Consider the following 12,882-nt stretch of genomic DNA (forward strand, 5'->3'; position numbering starts at 1 on the left):
ATCCTATCGTATCAGCCAAAAGCAGGCCCACACTTCCCATTGAAATACTAATAAGTTTATATTTGTTAAAATTGTTCTCCATTTTAATTATTGTATTGTTTTAAAGGTTTTTTTTACTACAAATAAGATATGTGCAGTGTGCATAGGAATTCATTCATTTATTTTTTTCAAATTATAATCCGGCCCTCCAACAGTTTGAGGAACTGTGACCTGGCCCTCTGTTTAAAATGTTTGAGGACCCCTGTTCTAGAGTAAAAGATTTAAATTATTTTCAAGATGTATTAGTATTTTGATTTAAAACTAATTTCATTTTGATTAGTTATGTTTCTCTATTCTCACCCTTTAGAGCAGGGGTCCACAAACCTTTTAAGCAGAGGGCCAGCTTAAATCCTTCAAACTGTTGGAGGGCCGGATTATAATTTTGAAAAAAAAAGAATGAATTTCTATGCACATGCATATCTTCTTTGTAGTGCAAATAACACTTAAAATAATACAATAATTAAAATGAAGAACAATTTTAACAAATAGAAATTTATTAGAATTTCAGTGGGAAGTATGGGTCTACTTTTGGCTGATGAGATAAGATTGTTGTTGTTGTTGTTGTTGTTGTTGTTGTGTGCTTTCAAGTCATTTCAGACTTAGGTTGACCCTGAGCGAGGGCCAGGTAAATGACCTTGGAGGGCCGCATCCGGCCCTCGGGCCTTAGTTTGAGGACCCCTGCTTTAGAGATTCTATTTCTTAATTTGATTGATTGCTGCACAAGTATATCATCAGCCTGAGTTTTTGATACATCTTTTTGTTTAAAACTCTACATTTGTATTCCATGTGTATTTCCATTGATTCCAGTAGACTCCTTTCTTCTTGTTAAATGTTCAATATTGGCTTAGTCCTCTTTCTTTCCCCAGCAGACCTATTTTTAGCTCTTCATTCGGAAGCCTTCCCAATATAATTTTATTACTGACTTGCAACCTGCTTCTGCTTCTTTTTTGGTCAGTGTTTGGAAATTATGGATTGCCTTCTTCATACGCATTGATCTTTGAGCCAACCCAGAGAGATTCTTGGCTCTTCAAAGGAATATCATTTTACAGTGAGGAAGGAGTCTCCACATTGTGGCTTATGAAGTTGTGACACAGATTCCTGGGTTCAGATTCAGTAATCAAATGCTATTTTTGTTTAACAGGTCATGTATGCACTTCAGAAATAATTAGTCCAGAAAATTTTGATACATTTGACACACAAAGACTAAAATTACTTTCATAGTATTAATTTTACTAATTGAAGTGAAAGGTGTTTAATTGATCCCTTAATTTAATTTGTATTCTCCTTTTTCTCTAAGATTTTTTTTAGAAGGCTGTTTTATCCCTCCCACAACATAATGAAATAGTGGCTTGGCCTCAGTGGAATCAGCAAATATGTCCTCTACATATCATATTGTGGTCTGGATAAATAGGATAGGGTGATAAAACTGAAAATAAAAAGGCAGCTTTTAAATAATCAACACTGTTTATACTTTATTATGTAAGTTAGCAAGGAACAGAAGTATTATGCAGGAAATAGATATCCAAAAGGTTTATTTTAACCACTTTAGATGAAACAGCAATCTGAACTGGCCTAGTGTTGCAAAGCTTTTTCCAGCTCTGTGAAACCAGTGCTGCTTCCTATCAGAGCAGTCAGAGACACCTATATGTTGGGATATTAATATTGGAAGGATGGTATTTCTGTCATGTAATGACACCATCTCTGGAATATTAAAAAATCCTTTGCATGTTATTTTCCGTTGAAAATTCTTAGTGTGTAATTATACTGTCTTTCACAATACAGTGCTTATTTATTTATTTACTTTGCTTATATACCGCTGTTCTCAGCCCAGGGGTGACTCACAGCGGTGTACAACACAGGAACAACAAAATTCAAGACACAGTATAAAAACAATTCACAATCCAGCATTATACAAAAACATCGTCATTACTACGAAAACCATTCCGCGTCGTCTCATCGTCCAAACCACAATCCAGTATCATTTTCCGTTGTTCCATTCCTATAGCCATTACCAATCATTGCACTTCTTGTTCGAACACCTTCTTGAACAGCCAAGTCTTTCCCTCACCTATTGCAGGTGTTACATTAAGGGACCACCCGCAATGTTGCACACCAAGTCTGGAGATGGAACCTTTGAACCTGTAACCATACTAATGTTCCTTATAAGCAAAGCAGTTTGTTGAAGATTAATATAGGAATAGCCAAAAAAGGTAAAAAGCATTCAAACATGTAATAGTGAAATGACCATATAGCAGTCAATTGAGCAATGCAATACTCCAGTCGATATCCAAGACAGGAAACAGGAGTGTCCCAATATCCAATACACAAGTCCACAGGAATAAGAGTCTTTCAGTTCCAAAAGATTTCCAGAAAACTAAGTCCCTTGAAGAAACAGGAGAGAACTTGAACCAATAAATCCAAAGGCAGGAACTTGAAACCAAGGCAAATAGCATCCAGGAATCTTACCATGAACATGAAATCAAGGCAGAAGTATACAGGAATTTCAGCATGAACTTGAAGGCATGGATACAAGGCATGAAGCCAAATACATGGTTGTACATGAAAACCAAACGTTGGACTCACTGAAGACTATAGATTCACAGGCCCTATATTTATTCACAAAGCTATAGCAAAAGCATTCCTTTTCCCTTGGGAAACCTCTCCCTGACCCCTCTTCTCTCAATCTTGTGGAGCGCCTCCTCCCTAATTCCAGGTGGTGATCCTGATAAATCTGACTTCTCCGGTAAAAACCTGATTCCCTCTGTTTGCCAATTAGTGCATTCCTTTCAGTATCTGGCCTTGACTGTTCAACATTTCCCTTGGCCTCCTTTTCTGCCTGCACAAAAGCATATTTGGCCTTCTGGCCAACTATCCCAGAATCCTCAGTTTCACTCTGGCTAACAGTACTCTCTTGATCATCTCCATTCTCAAACCCCTGAGAATCAGCAGGAATCTGATCATTTAACTCATGCATTGAAACCTCTGCAGACTCAGACATAGAATCCTGTTCAGAACCTTGATCATTTTACTCAGAAGCCTGAGGCAAAGATACAATTACACGCTGAACCCCTACACGCGATAAGTGAAAACCCGCGAAGTAGAGACACTATATATATATATATATATATACACACACACACACACATATACACAGTGTGTGTGTGTGTGTGTGTGTGTGTGTGTATATATGCATACATACATACATACACACACATACACACAATCTCAAGCTTGACGCCTCTCCCGCCTTTCTTTGCCTGCACGCTGGTCCTCCCTCCTCCCTTCCAACTCCCGTGCGCTCTCTCCTTTACTCACAGCCTTCCTCTTCCAGGCCAGAGGTGGGGCAGGGTGCAGGAGCAGCAGCAGCAGAGGGGTTGCCAAGACAGGGCCATGGCTGCCTCACCCTGTTCCTTGCTCAGGCCCATCATTGCTATGGCAGGGAAGCCTGCTTGACCCAAACATGGAAGCCCGGGCCTGGGGCGACACATGGGAACCCGGCAGGAAGACCTTCTCCTCTTCTCTGAGGTGCTGTAGGGAAATCCTTCCCTGACAAACAAGGCCTCATCAGGGAAGGAAGAGGGGGAGGAGGCAGCCTCTTCGCTGGAGACATAACAGGTATACAGCGTTCCCTTGCTATTTGTGTTTTAATTTTTTTAAAAAACAAGCAAACGCGAAACAGCAAGTCCATGAAAAGCAAACCCCAAAGTAGTGAGGGAACACTGTACACCCTTCAGAACAAAAAGATACAGTCAGCCAACAGAAATGAATCTGTCACACCATTGTTGCTTGCAGTGTGATCTGTTCTGCTAATTTAGTTTAATCTACGTCTTTAATTTTTGGGTGGAATCATTTCGAAGAGGAGAATATAGCAAACAGATATGTTCTTTAGCAATATTATGGTACTACTTTATGTCTTCTCCATTGGAAAAATTGCAAAAGGCTGATAAAGAAAAACTGCTGACATGACCAAAGACAACGATTAACTCTTGGTTGAAAACAACATGTTTACATAGTAAAAAAAAACACTTAAGGAAGAAAAGCCAACATCTGTCCAGAACTTAGAGTCGATATGGGTTAGTTTTAAACAACCTGACACTCATTTACAAGTTTTTGGAACAACAACAGCAAGGGGTTTTTTTTACTATCCAAAAGTGTAACAGACACAGGAGTCTGGTCACTCACCGCGCATTTGGCAGAATGGCAGATTTGCCTAAATTGGATTCTCTTCTCCAGGAGACAGAAGGGATGGTAGTGTATGCATGAATGAATGGTGTGTGAATGCTGAGTAGAATGTAGCATCCCCTTTGTTTGTGTAACCAATGTAGCTATAGTCAATGTGTCTGTCTTCTTTCTCTATAAAGTGCCTGTGATATACTCTGTCTCACTGGAAACGGAATAAAAGAATCTTTTTAATTTTTAAAAAGTATTCATGACACACACACACGGCTGGTGTTACACTTAAATGTCCCTTTTCTGACTAACATACAAATTCAACTTAAGAACAAACCTAAAGAGCCTATTGGTAACTTGGTTATTCCTGTATCTGCTGCAAGAGCTGTAAGGTAGAGATCACTCCAACTTCCGAACACAGACTTTGTGTCAAAAGACCTTCCTTCCTTCCTTTTAGGCAGTTGACCTATAGAAGATAACACAATATTAAAATGTTTGATGCTAATGCACATCTCATTATCCAGAGGAAATGTTGGAGGAAATATTAAGCATAACATGTATCATCTTAATACAGCAATACAAATCTAATTTTCATACATACTTCAAAATGTTGGCTACTTAAAATACATCAAGTAGTATCTTCTATCAAATATAGAACTAGGTTTTGTCTTTGAAAAGTCCACTTTCATTGGTTTAGTTATGGCTACTGAGAGGAGAGCTCAAGTACTAAGTTCAAATGCACTGGCTTCCATCCAAAGAAAGTCTTACAGAATGAATTTAAATATCTAGTGGCTTCCCCACCCCTGAGAACAGTGGCGTCTTTCTATATGGGATAAACTTTGGTACAGGAAGCAAGAGAGAAAGGGGTGGGGTGAGATTGTTCATAGAGGTGCCTATTCTTGATTTTCAGTGATTCTTTCCTTAGCTCATTGCAAAACAAGTTGGCTGTTTCCCTGAGCTTGATTAATACAGCCCCCATTTTCCATTATTTTATTTATCGTGTCAGAAGTAGACTGAGAATACAGTTATAATGTATGAAAAACAACAAAGTTAAAAACTTGGCATTATACTAAATTTCCTTTGATCAGAAGCTGGCCACTTCGACTGCCTCTGGGGTCCTCTATTGTGCATGTGCCATGGCTCAGACTGCATTTTCCATTAATCAGCTGTTATAGAGAACAATTACTAAATTTCTTTCATAGTTGAAAGAAAGCTGATTCATAAGGATTAACGTGATCACTTTTTATTTTGAAAGAGTTATACTGTCCTTCAGTGGCTAATTAAGTCAAGGTGGTCTGAACAGAAGTAAAAACTTGTGTCCGTGAAGGATTGTTATTGTTGCTGTCATAATCAATCATTCATATTGCTCAATCTTTGTACGTCACTGTTCACAAGAAAAACAATACCAAAAAAGAGTTCATTGGCCCCCACCACCTATATAAGACAGAACACAAAAGGAAAGGGGATGGCAGCATCAGAGGGGATACTTCTAGTTCTCTCCTGGCATATTGTAAATTTACATACCAAAGAAATTCAGTAGATGTACTTTGATACTACGTTCTCAATGTTGGGTGTAAGCAACCAGTGAAGACTATGTTTTACATACCTTGTTTGAGAGCTTTCAAAGTATCTGGAATGCTAGAGCAGGTAAACCTCAGCAACCCCCCCCCCCCCCCGGCCTAATCATTTGAAACTTATGAGAAAACAAAGCAGAACTATAAATTTGTTTCTTGCAAGAGAATATGAATCACCAATGCAGGAAAAAAAATGGGACTGCATGTAAACTGTCTGCTTACAGATCTACAAAGAATTATCCTTGCTTTGTTGGCATATTCTAGTGGACTCTGTAAATGGTGCTTCTGTTAAGGGGTCAAGTAATGTATAGAAAATTGTTGGCACCCTTGAGCTGTACTCTACTGGTTAATGAGAAATTGTGAAGTACAGTTTCCTATGACTCCATATTTCAATCTATACAGGAACATTGGATTTTGGCACAGCTGGGTGGAACAATTTGGATCCCTGCCTAGTTTGTAAGGCTGGGAAACTGGCAGGAAGACAAGTAGTCTGCCTTCAGCTCTGCAGCTTGAAGACTAGGCAAAGCAGTCTTTCTTTTATCTCTATTCTTTTGTAGGCAACCTTATGTGACGCCTACAAAGTTGCACTGATAATAGGAGCTCAGATTAGTTACTTTCATTACTTTGATATTTTGCAAGTGATGTAGTATTATTAGAGAACATTGTATAGCTTGTCTGTTCACAGCAGAATATATTTGCTACAGAAGCGGCTATATATTAGTGCAAGTATATTCATCCATTTTTTAAACTCAGTATAGTTTTATGAACTCACAAAGCCTACAGTATTGTCAGTCACTACTCTTTTTCTATAAATGGCACACAGTTCTAGCTACAATTATGTGTATATCTATATTGTTTTGTCCATATCATATCCAACAAGACCAAGATCCTGTCACTGGTAGTATCTACAGTGCTATGGCAAAAGTATTCGTGCACAGGGAAGTACTTTTTCTAATTTCTCTGTTCAAGGAAGGTTCTGTTGTGATAGAATCTTTCTCAGGTGATACTCCATTCACACATGCATACTCTGCGCATAATGGAATGTATGAATTGCCTCAATTGGCCTTCAGCTGTTTTTCAGCTGTCTGTTCAACAAGCTATTCTAGCAGCCAAGCCTGGCACTGAATCTGCCTCTGACCCACGCTGAATGAGAATAGCCCTTGTTTGCTCTTCTTTTCCCCCTGGATTCCTGGCAGAGACCTGCAGAAGCCTGTCTTTGTGCTTTTTACAATGGAGTAGCATTTATGCAGGAAAGGGAAATGAAAGAACCACGGGGCATGATTAACATGGGAATCTAATCTTACTCTTGCCAACAAAAGGGCCTTTTCTTCTCCACCTGCTATGTGGTTGTGAAGAATTAGAATTAGAATGGAGGAATGTGTATGAAATGCTTTTTTGTTATTAGAAAACAGACAAACAATAATTACTCATTCTGTATCGCATGGTGCTTAGATATATGATTGTGTAATTTGTGTACTGAGTTATTTCTAGTTGAGAACATATATCTGTATAGTTATATGTTTGGATGGGGGAGGTCACAAAAATGCAATCTCAGCTTTCTTGTTTGTTTGCAGCTCTTGTGACCATGCTGAGACTGGTTACAGCCTTATTACGCCATCTCAGCATGATGCTGAATCATGTTAATGATATGATAGGCACTATAAATAGATTTCTTTTCAGTGTGAGCTACTACTCTGCTCATTGCAGATTTGCGAGACCTAGGATTTCATCTGATTTAGGAGAAATAAAGGCTGAAATTGTTCACTTGTGACTCATTTCCTATCCTTATTTTGCCCGTACGGGAGGGAGAACCCTTTAGACACTGAAGAAAACCAATTAAATCAGGCACTCCAAATCAACACATTCTTTTAACTGCCTTGGGAATATGGCTATTTTCTCTCATACTTATTTCCTTGGATTTCTAGTTGTAGCAAGAAGAGTCAGTTCATTTGCATGGTAGTTCAAATTTCTGTATCTGTGAAGGTGGGTTGTTACTCAGTAGTAAAGCTCATATATTCCATGACAAACATTATAGGTTTACTCCTGATATTTCCAAATAGGATGAAAAAGTCTCCTTTTTGAAACCATAAGTAGTTTGCTGCCAGTCAGTGTAAACAATATAGAACTGGGTGGTGCTTTGTCTGACACAAAATAAATCAACTTCTTATGTTCCTTTGTTTGATAGGGGTGGATGAAGCCTTATTTATTTTTTAGGTAGGAGCACTTCTTTCCCTCCCTTTGATAGATTTCCTTAATCTGCATGCAACTTTCAATGTGCATTACTACTACTCATGGTTGGTGCTCAAAAGGATTTGCAAGAATCAATGATAATTTCAACAAGCAAATAGATTATTAGACTTTTAGTAGAACTTAAGAATATATTGGGAATCAGTACAATTACTGTATTTACTCGGATCTAGTGCGCCATTGAATCTAATGTGTACCTCAATTTTCAAGACCCTGAAACAAAAACAAAAAAGGGATTTGCTGGCAAATGTAATGTGCAACAGCAAAAAGTGCCCTCTTTGTAACTTGGCCAAAAAGGTGTTGTTCCTGTGCTCTTAGAGGGAGCCAGCCCTGACAAGACAGCGGCCCCAGCAAGCCAGGGAGACTGCTCCTCCTCAACCTTTGCTGCCTCACCAGGGGGAACTCCCATGCCAGCCACTTACTGCAGACCCAAAGGAGCAGAGGGAAAAAAGGTGAAGGCAGCTGCAACCACGAAGCCAGGAGAGGAGCGGCTTCCTTGGCTTGCCAGGGCCACCACTTTGCCAGGGCTGGCCCCTTGTTAGTCGCTTGCTGCAGACGCTGAAGCAGTGGTCCCGGGAAGCCAAAGAGGCTGCTCCTTCTCCACTTTCTCCTCAACTCCTGGGGCCTGCAGCAAGGGCCGCCGAGGGAGCCCGTCCTGGTGAGGCAGCGGCCCTGACAAGCCAAGTGTTGTGGTTCAGCCTGTGTTTGTTCCGTTGCCTGAGATTTCAGAGAATAGTGACCAAGCTTCTGCAGACCCACAGGGTACTGGAAATGGGGATTTTGGGCAGGAGAGTGCTGTTAGTCATGATGAAGCTGAGGATTCTGGGATGGTCAAGCCTGCATTAGATGTTCCAGTACAGACAGAGGAAGAGGCTGACAGGCTTGTGTTAGCTTTCCCAAGGGAATCAAGGGCAGAATGTGAGAAGAATGTGTTAATTGGGGATCCAGGAAAGGATGCCTCCTTCGATAGAAGGGGTCAGATCTGTCAACAGAGACATCTGGCCGAGGGAAGACGTCGTTCCCAAAGATTAATAGACAAGAAGAATCCAGCTGAATTTTCTCAAGGGAAAAGGCATAATTTTTTGAAATATATATGAGGGTAACTGAGGCTGATTCCTCAGAGGAATCAACATTAGGTTTAAGACAGCAATTCCTTTCTCATGTTCAAGTTTCATGTGTTTTGGATTTCATGTTTCCAATTTATATTCCTGTAACTTCTTGTGGCTTGAATTTCATTTTTAAGTTTTTATTCCTGTAACTTCATGTGCCTCGATTGCTGTTCCTGGATTATTTTGGAATCACAGACTTTTGTAACTTTTGGATTTTTGTCATGGTTTTATGCATTCCTGTTTCCCTGGATGCACTTTGTGTGCCAAGTCTTCAGTTACTGTTTGCCTGAACTTGTTGTTTAGATTCCTGTTTTCCAAGTTTAAAGGACTCTTACTATGGACAATATTATACTACTTTTGAAGCCATTTTTTATTCTTCAATAAACTGCTTTTCTTATAGTGAACTCTGGTGTATGAGATTGGTTCAGAGGTGCCTTCCCAGCTCTGGTGTCCAACACCAAGGAGGCTGCGGCTTCTGGCAAGCATTCAATTAGATTCGCATTATGCAGATCTAATACGCAGCCCAATTTTGGCAGGGCCATTTAGCCAAAAAAGGTGCACATTAGAATCGTATAAATACGGTACTTCAAGGTAAGTGTTGTGTGGTTTCTATATACTAGATTGTAAGCAATTTTGTTGCTGTGTAAGCAATCTAGTTGGTACATTGTGAAACTGTCTGCAGTTTCTGAGTCATCTTACAACCCCAAGTAGACTGCATTACAAAAGCCTAATTGTAAGATCACTACTGTATTTAGATTATACCTATCTATGAAAAAATATATCTGGCAGTCTGTTAGACCTCCAAGGACAGAAGTGGATCCAGGAGTACTTTCAAGTTACATATCTCTTCCCTTTCGGGTAGGCCTGCACAACATACAGCTCACAGGCAAGCCTTCAAAGGGCTTCCCTAGAAGTTTCCATAGACAAAAGGGTGAGGCTCCTGAACAAAAAGTGATGATATTCGTCATTTAAAGGCTTGGCTGTCAGTAAAGAGTCTTAACAAATGCACATAGTCAGCTTTTTTTCCCATGGGCAGCAATCTCTCAGCTTCAAGTGGACCATATATCTATACAAATAGTTTGGCTTTATCTGGGCTGACATGGGAAATCACTTATCTCTGCATATACATACAATTCATTTTGCTAATTTTTTGGCCTGGGAAACAGAGGAATTTCTCCAACCTTGTTTTCAAGGGATTATCTCAGCAGGGTTATGGAGGTGACTGTCTCTGGGCTACATCTTGCTAGATTTTATAAAGAAGTTTCTACATTTTATATATAATAAATAGATGGTCTGTGGGGTGGGGGGTCATTGTGGCTCAACAACACTGCTGCATCGCAAAATTTCCATGAGACTGAAGAAGGATCTTCCAACATCCCATAATGCCCAATAGTAATCAAGTGGTACTTCTCATATGCCTTTGAGTCGAGAGAGGGCTTTTTAGGAGAAGGTCACTCTTTCAAAGTGATTGACACCACTACTTAACAAAGCATTTACCACACACCGAACCCCCAATCATTGTCACGCAGTTTATGTTTGTTTTGATACTATAAACTAATACGGTTACATTTCTGCAACATCATTGTGTGTGTATATGATGCCTGTTGATTTATGATGGTTTGATTGATTTCATGATGAATTTTATAGAGTTTTCTTAAGCAAGTAATACTCAGAGAAAATTTTGTCATTTCCTTCCTCTGAAACATAGCTTACAGCACCTGAGATTTATTGGTGGGTCTCCCATCCAAGCACTAACCAGGGCTGAGCCTGCTTATCATCCATGATCAGACAGGTTCTGTTGCATGTCAGATATTTATGCCCTATTGAATACTTGTTGGTTTTATTGTTGTGTGACTAATGGCAACACTAAGGCAAATCTATAGTGGGGTTTTCTTGCCATTACTTTTTCAGAAAGGGGGTTATCTTTGCCCTCCTCAGAAACAGATAGGTTCTGACTTGTCCTAAGTCACCCAGGGAGTTTCCAGAGTGAGTGGGAAATTCAAACCAGTATCCTATTCAGTGTTTAAACCACTGAACCACATTGACTCTCCATAGTTACTATAATTACCTTTAGAAGCTGTAATCTTTCTCCCTCCATCGACTTATACAATGCCTCAGCGAGTCTTTCTTGGGGTTGTTCACCTTGCTGCCTTCTACCATATGGTCACGTACAGCCAATCCAGGTGATGATTTAGAGAAAATGCCCGAGCAAACATTGGCCAATGTGTTCTGTACAAAGGACTCTGGTGAGCAAAATCAGTTATAGTAATTATATATGGTTATGGAAAAATAGCAGAACTTTTGTTGTCATTACAGATAAGTCACTTTGAAGAATTAAACAGAACCTGTCAACAAAGACAATAACAGATTAGTTGATGAGTCTTTGCAGTTTTCTTCGAAATTAGTATAGGACTATCATCAGAATGAGAAAAAGCGGAATTTCACAGCAGAATCCCAAGGATAATTTTCAAAGATAGAATTCAACAAAATCATCTTTCTTACTCTGATGGTTACTGTATACATTCTCTATGTACAAAGTCAATTTAATTCCAGTAAAAGAGTTTCCCTCTATAATCATATTTTTCACCAATATTTGAACCATTCCTAGATATCTAAAAACTGGTTAGCAGACAGTGAACAGGAAACAACTTCAGTTGCTCAAAGAAAAATTAATAATTAAGAGAGAATCATTACGTTTCTCATAGATTTATTTGTTGTATGTATTAGCTTTACAGTGTAATTTTAAAATATATGTTCTATTCTTTATCATCTTCACTTCCATCCTGTACTGAAATGCTCTAGAACATTGTTTCTCAACCTGGGACCCCAGGGAGGGGGTTGTGAGGGGAGTGACAGAGGGGTCGCCAAAGACCACCAGAAAATACATATTTCTGATGGTTATAGGACCCCCTTTGGCAGAGAAGACTGAAGATCTCTCCCCTTGACCTTCTCTTCCTTTTTGGAAACAGATGACAAATCCTCCCACCTAAAGCCTTCCTCCTGTTGTGAGTGACTGGCCTCACAGCGAAGGATATGGCTGTTTCTTGGACTCCAAGCAGGCAGGGGAGAGCAGGCATGCTCCACACATGGCAGCATGGTGTGCATGTGCGGGCGAGGGAGAACGCATGAGGCTGGAGGGAGTCTCATGCTAGCAAGTCCCTTCAAGGCAGAGGGGAAAGCGCCTGAGTGCTGAGAGTGGTCTAGCAGCATCAGGAGGAGGAGGAGAAGCAGAAGCAGCTTAGGTAATTTGTAATGCTATTTTTAGAAAAAGTCAGTCTTTTGTTTTTTATTTATTCTCCCATTAGAAAATGCGTAAGGATGTGGGTGAACTACAACTCCCAAAATCGTGGGTCAAACCTCCCCAGATCCCACCAGTATTCACAGTTGGCCATGTTGGGTCTGTATGCAAAGTTTGGTCCAGATCCATCAGTTGGGTGCACATTTCTCTATCAATGTGGGTGAACTATAACTCCCAACTTCTGAAGTCAGTTCCCCTCGAAACCCCACCAGTATTCAAAGTTTGGCATGTTGGGTATGTGTGGCAAGTTTACTAGTTCCCTCACCAGTTTGGTACAGAGTGCTCTCTGAATTTTGTGAACCTCAACTCCCAGAATTCAGCATGTCAGGCATTTGTGCCAAATTTGGTCCAGATCCATCATTGTTTGGGTTCACAATGCTCTCTAGATGTAGATGAACTGCATCTCTCCTAAACCACTGTCAATTCCTCCCAAATCCCTCCAGTA

General features: G+C 39.9%; 1 protein-coding gene across 2 annotated transcripts in view; it reads left to right on the forward strand.

Annotated features, from left to right (window-relative positions):
- The window catches only part of BLTP3A (bridge-like lipid transfer protein family member 3A), a 71,744-nt gene that overhangs the window by 13,999 nt on the left and 44,863 nt on the right, over positions 1-12,882 (forward strand). The gene's annotated exons all lie outside the window — the stretch shown is intronic.

This window comes from Anolis sagrei, chromosome 4, assembly GCF_037176765.1.
Source record: "Anolis sagrei isolate rAnoSag1 chromosome 4, rAnoSag1.mat, whole genome shotgun sequence".
Taxonomy (NCBI): Eukaryota; Metazoa; Chordata; class Lepidosauria; order Squamata; family Dactyloidae; genus Anolis; species Anolis sagrei.